The sequence below is a fragment of the Glycine max genome, chromosome 12 (assembly GCF_000004515.6).
Source record: "Glycine max cultivar Williams 82 chromosome 12, Glycine_max_v4.0, whole genome shotgun sequence".
Classification (NCBI taxonomy): domain Eukaryota; kingdom Viridiplantae; phylum Streptophyta; class Magnoliopsida; order Fabales; family Fabaceae; genus Glycine; species Glycine max.
In genome coordinates this window covers 12,487,401-12,493,673 of record NC_038248.2, presented here as the reverse complement: position 1 = coordinate 12,493,673, position 6,273 = coordinate 12,487,401, and the positions used below count along the sequence as shown (strand labels likewise).

The 6,273-nt window shown below is 33.3% G+C and overlaps 1 pseudogene; it reads right to left on the bottom strand.

Annotated features, from left to right (window-relative positions):
- Positions 1-2,937: 2,937 nt before the first annotated feature.
- On the bottom strand, positions 2,938-5,333 carry LOC100800103 (DEAD-box ATP-dependent RNA helicase 15-like; annotated as a pseudogene).
- Between the last annotated feature and the right edge of the window lie 940 nt (positions 5,334-6,273).

Here is a 6,273-nt window from a genome sequence, read left to right as displayed (position 1 = left end):
AATGAAATAAAATTTTCTTCTTCTTCCAACACTGACAACCTATGGCTCTGAATAATCAAATATTAAAATTGTAATATTTTGCATGTTTTGAAATTTTCTAGGCTGTGTCAGAATTGCAAGATAACTGTTTGTGATTTTTAGGTGCGCCTACAGAATCTAAAATCCATTCCCATATGGCTACGGAGCTGTAGGGTAAAATAGCTAATAGAGCTAATTAACCTACAGTCCACATTAAAGTCAAGAAACACTCGGTGTGCCAAGTGCTTAGGGGTGTGATTATAAGTATATATGTTTGCTGGTGCTATGTGAATAATGCAGATTTTGTGCAGGAAGGGAGCCATTCTCGTAATCTTTGGTTTATTAGAATTAGATGCATTGAGTAATTTATGAATCCTAAATAAGTTGTGCTTAGAATTAATTGATGTGTGAGTGTGGTAGTAAATATGATGACTTAATTTTTTTACATGTGCAAGTGTGTTTTTGCTATGTGAATGATGGATGAATGGCTACTTACTCTTGGTTATTAATTGCTGGTAGCTGAATTAGTGAATGTGTGAATGAAGATAGATTGTATTGAAAGAGTTTGTTAGGTACCAGCCAAAAGATGGCAAGAGTTGAGTGTTAAGAACTTAAAAATGCAACTGAATAGCAAATCTGTGTACAAGTGAATGGACAAGGGGAATATACACAATTGAAATCCTTAATTAACTCTTGTTCCAAAGGTTTATGAAACATATTAAGACATGTTTCTGAAGTTAACCAATTGGTAGATCAACTAATGGTGAGAAATAAAGTAAACTAGTATGATACTTACTGCCAAATTTTTACAGCAAAATGCACAGTTTTGTACAAACTTGTGTATGCAGGTTTTATGGAACTAGGAGTTGCCTTTTTACTGTATTTTTTTAGCCCTGGAGGTCCTCTTTCAAACTTAACCAACTTCATTAGTTTCCATGTTTTACAGAATATTTTCTCAATATTTTCGTCAGTCTTGTTGAGTGAGGTAATATGGGGAACCATACTGACATGGTATTGTTTTGGGTTCAAATCTAGGTAGTGTGCTATAAGATAATGAATGGGAATTCATTCTTTAGTTCCGTGGACCATAGGAGGACCGAACCTTTACCCTGTAAAGCCTTAAACGTTATGATTAATTAGATTGAACGAGACACTTTAAGTGGAACTATTTTTTGTCACTGAATTCATTGGTAGTTTCTGTACTATGTTTGAAATTATCGTTTACTCTTCCCTGTTTGATTTAGACCATAATCTTTGGTGAGGTTTTAGTATACAATGTCCTCTTTCTAACTCAATTGGTCTGATAATATTTAAAAATCCCTACAATATTTGATGAATATTTTGGTGAGATATGTTGAGGCTGTATAAGTGCCGGACAAGTTTACATGTAAGTGTTGTTTTTACTGATTGGACTTATGTAATGTTTGAACCATGATAGTAGGTCATTCCCCTTGTTCCTATAACCTTTAGAGGTACCAAGAATCAATCTTGCCCAAATCTCTAACCCCCTTCGAGCCGAGGAAAAGATAGTGATTCTAAATCGTATATAGATAGTGTACTGATGAGTTCTACCTAGTAAAATGTAAGGTATTTAAATTAAAACTGGCAGTGGCGTGAAATTAATTTGATTAAACCCTTTGGTGGTCCTCTATATTTATGTCTTAGCTTTCAAATGAAATCGGCCTCACAATTTTTGGAGGTCTGTAGAATATTTGACAAAAATATAACGACAAAACATAACAAAGCTGCACGGTTTGCAGAATTTTTCTACATAATGTTGTGGGTTGAGTGTTTCAGTAGCCACCTAAAGCTAATATTCCTGGTTAGAAATGATTCTCTTATTCCCCTGCACATTAGATGAATATAAAACTAACCTTATCTATGTCCCTAACTAAGTGGAGAAAAAGTAAGAAACATTAAGAAACATGAAACTAATTATTGAAGCCGATTGAAATTGTTATAAATGACGTTCTATTTCTAAATGATACATTGGTGCAAGACCTAAAGCTAATTGGTTCAAACACTTTCATAGAATTTTAGATACATGACCTGACTCCTATGCACGAGTGGTAGTAAGTCAAAGAGTATCCTAAGCAACCTTAACCAAACTATTTCCTAATACTAAACAACTATATATAAAATTAGATTCCATAAGGGAGAGTTTCAAGAAATTAAATGGAATGACACATGGTATGACTAACATTACCTGGTGGCTGGGCTATCACTAGTGCATAAATCGCATTCTATGTCGGTTATTACTAACTTTCTACATTGGTTATGCACCATCTTTGAAGCTACCGTCGTTGAAAGCAAAGATTTTCGACGATGATCGATTGACAACCGTCTTAGAATAGCCAACAATTCTAAGACATTTTTTTTTTATTTGGACACCATCTTTGATTAAGACCATTATAAGACAGTTTTTAACTAAACATCATCGTAGAATGGTACCATTCAATGACAGTTTTTACTTAAAAACCGACTTTGAATGATGACATTTTATGAAGGTGTTTACTTAAAACCGTCTTAGAATTCTGACATTCAAATACGGTGTTTATGTCAACACTGTCTTAAAATGCTATCATTCAATGACGATTATTAGCAAATAACCGACGTTGTATGAGTCTATTCTATGACGATGTTTAGTTAATAATCGTCGTAGAATGAGATCATTCAAAGATAATTTTTCAGTAAACACCGTCTTAGAATGGACTTATACACCATTCTATTATAAGACATTTTTTTGTAATGCTACACCTATTTTCACAAGCCTCATTGTACCAGTGAATACAAAACAAACTTAAGGATAACAATAGAATAATTTTTTAAAATTTAATACCATTCATCATTGACAAAAACATACAAATTACAAAAAGAAATACAAACAACTCAGCAGATAATTCTATCAATATCCTTTACTTAATCACGTAAGCTGATTATGATAGCACTCTGGGCATATAAATAAATCAAATACCAGGAGGGTTCATAAAGCGCTTCCTTAGTAGTTAAACTTCCATTTGCCCATATTTCGAGGTCTTGTTTTTCATTCCCATTGATCACATAAGAATGAATACTATGATTTAGTTATTAGAGACACACAATAATATTAGCAAACAAATTTCTCTATAAAAATAGTTCAAATACACTAAAGAAGAGATACCTGATAAGCCAGTTCTCTTGTGTGGCAAAGAACAAGAGCCGCAACTTGATCCGGAACAGGATCAGCTTGCTGAAGTGTTGACAAAACAAAAACAGCAGTATTTCCCATCCCAGATTTCGCTTGGCAAACGACATCCATTCCTAAGATTGCTTGAGGGATGCATTCGTGTCGCAATAATGAAGAAGCATACAAAATTGTAGTGGATGAATCCTCAATAAGTATATATGATCTGCCAGATCCTTTTAAGGTAAAGGTTTACCAACCAATTTTCGTGACATATTAATATGCTAGTAGTGATTACTTGATAAATTCACAAAACAAAATAAATTAGACAGAAGGGAAAAATTATAATTGAAAAAAAACCAAGATACATATAGGGAGATAATCAAGCAAAACATTCTTTAGTAGAGGAAGTATGATAGTGAAAAAAAAAGTGTCTAGATTATCTTATTTTAAGGCTAAAAGGCTTTTTTTGGTGGCTTCATGAAAAAGAAAATCCTTTGAAAGGGGAAAATCATATTTCCTCTACTGAAGAATGAATATCCAAACATGTCCTCAATCATACAATGATCAATAGATCACCCCTTAATAAAAATGGATATCCTTAAGAAACCAATGAAAGCTTAGACCAATGAATTCAACATGGTGTATAATTTATTGAGAAAGGTAACAAAAAATACACAATATCAGGACCAATACCATTGGCAAATGGCACAAAAATGGCTTAAGAGCACACCTAAGTAGGCCATATGGTATTGCTAGAAAGAAAGATGCTAAATAATCAAAGTCTAATACAAGACAATTAACAAGTTTGTAGATTCAAGCAAAGACACCATATGCTAAATCTTGCCTTCTGAAGGATGCTCAAATCCTGAATCTACAATGGCTTGAAGAAGCTTTGGTTTCAACAACAAGTCTTGAAATCTCGAGCTATGGATGCCAACATAACCCCTGCACCACAAAAAATATACATGCAAAACGAGAAGATGTAAAATCAAAGGTTGGCTTGAAAACCTAATCAACTTTATTATCGTAATTATGAAAAAGTTGAATCAATACACATCACAAACTTTAAAGCCAAACAATAATATAGTATATATCAAACAAGACCTCTAATACTCAGGAAATAAGATAATTTTTTGTTAGGATTCAGCAAGACATTGGCAAGTCTATGAAGCATAAATACATAGTTACATAAGTACTCCATCAACTTCAATATTTTTAGTTACATATGTCATCAAGTTGACATTATTATACCATTTACTCCATCATACTTCTTTTCTAATCAAACTAAGAAAAATATGACCAGGGCCAGGCTTTAACCATATTTATTAACCATGGGTTGTGTGCTATAACACAGTTACAACAACATCACAGTTATGGGCTCTGTGGTAGCCTGACATATCATAGGTCACTGTGACAACTGGAGAAGTGCGAACCAAAGCCACTCTTTTAGTCTTTCAGCAGAGACAAAGACTTTCTTAGGCCCCTCATTTAACGTTTTTTTGGTGCTATTTGGGGAGGGGGGGGGGAGAATTTTGGGTTTTGCTTCATTTTATTTCATCAGAACACAAACCCTATTGTCCCACTCAACTTTCGAAAGCTAAATAACGCACTACTCTCATTGGTCTCCTCTCTTTTATCAATGTTAGCCACCTAACCAAGAGCTCTCGGCTGTGTTTCCTATCAACCCATCATAGCATTGTAGTGAAATTTTTTGTTAACCAACAATTTGTGGTACATCAATTACATGAACAACATCTTGTTCTCTAGACAAAACCCACAAACAAATTATTGAGAACAAGAAAATAAATAAATAGTGAAATTTGCATCTACACTCCCTTAGGCAGGATGAGTCAAGAGAAATTGAAGCACATAAGAACCAACAATGCTGTTACTTCTATTAGATGTGTCTTACTCTATAAAAACTTCTCAATAATTAACCGTGAAAGTATGGTAAACAAGGAATTGAACCAAAAAAATATCAAAAATGTAAATCTATCAAATCATTATAAAACACACATGAGATAAAGAGGAGAGAAACTAACTTCTTGCCAGATTCAGCAACAGGTTTAGCAGAATCGGGAGCTTTTTCTTCTTCTTGGTAGTTGATGAGCTCTTCCTCGTAAGCCTCAATGTACTTCAATTCTCCCATCCTATTTCCTGTTGAAATATACAGTTGGCAGCCTGACTATCAGCTATAAAGAAATCTACTATACCCATTTGAAACAAAAAAATTAAATGTATATAAAAAAAATTAAGTGTTTCTAAAAAAAGATATACAAAATACAACTGTACTTGTCTGAGACAAATTATTGAGAGCAACATGGATGAGTGACTATTTTAGTAATTCACCAGAAAGTCAGGCCAAAATAACTATACTTGTCATACACCAAAAATATATACAGAAAACAACTATACTTGTATGAATTTAACATTTTTTGTACACAAATTTGGTTAACTTGCTTTAAAACTTATATCTTCATAGACTCAAGTAGTGTCTTGCAAATTAACATGAACTTCCTTGAGCCCTCTTCACCCACCATTAAGAAGAATGTTGATAAACTATTTCTCTGTGATTTCCAATTTTCCACCAACCAAGCAGAAATGTGATTCAGGTTGTTGTGCTATTCTATTGTTTCCACTAACCAAGTAGAAATGGCAGTACTAATTTTTGTTAGTGTAGGCAGCACAAAAGTACTGTCTTTTAATAAAGTTGGATTCATGTTGATACTAGCCTGGTTGTGAATTTGATGGACTATTAGTACTAGTATGTTTTTCTTAGAATTAAACAACACAAATAATAAAGTTGCTCCACTTTCCAAGTTACCTAGATTCATTGTAACTTAGGAAAATAGAGTTAGAATTATTAGCTTAGTAGTTCTTGTGAATTGCATCTTGGATTCATTACTCCCTTTATAAGTTGTAACTATTATGTATATAAATCCTTCCTTGTGTTGAATGTCCTACTTTGTTAGGACAATTAGTTGAGGCATAATAATGGTGGGTTAGGAGAAGTGGTTAGATAGGAGGAGCATGTAAGAGAAGAAATATGTAGTGTAGTATCATTTGTAAATTGAGCAATTACTCTTTGT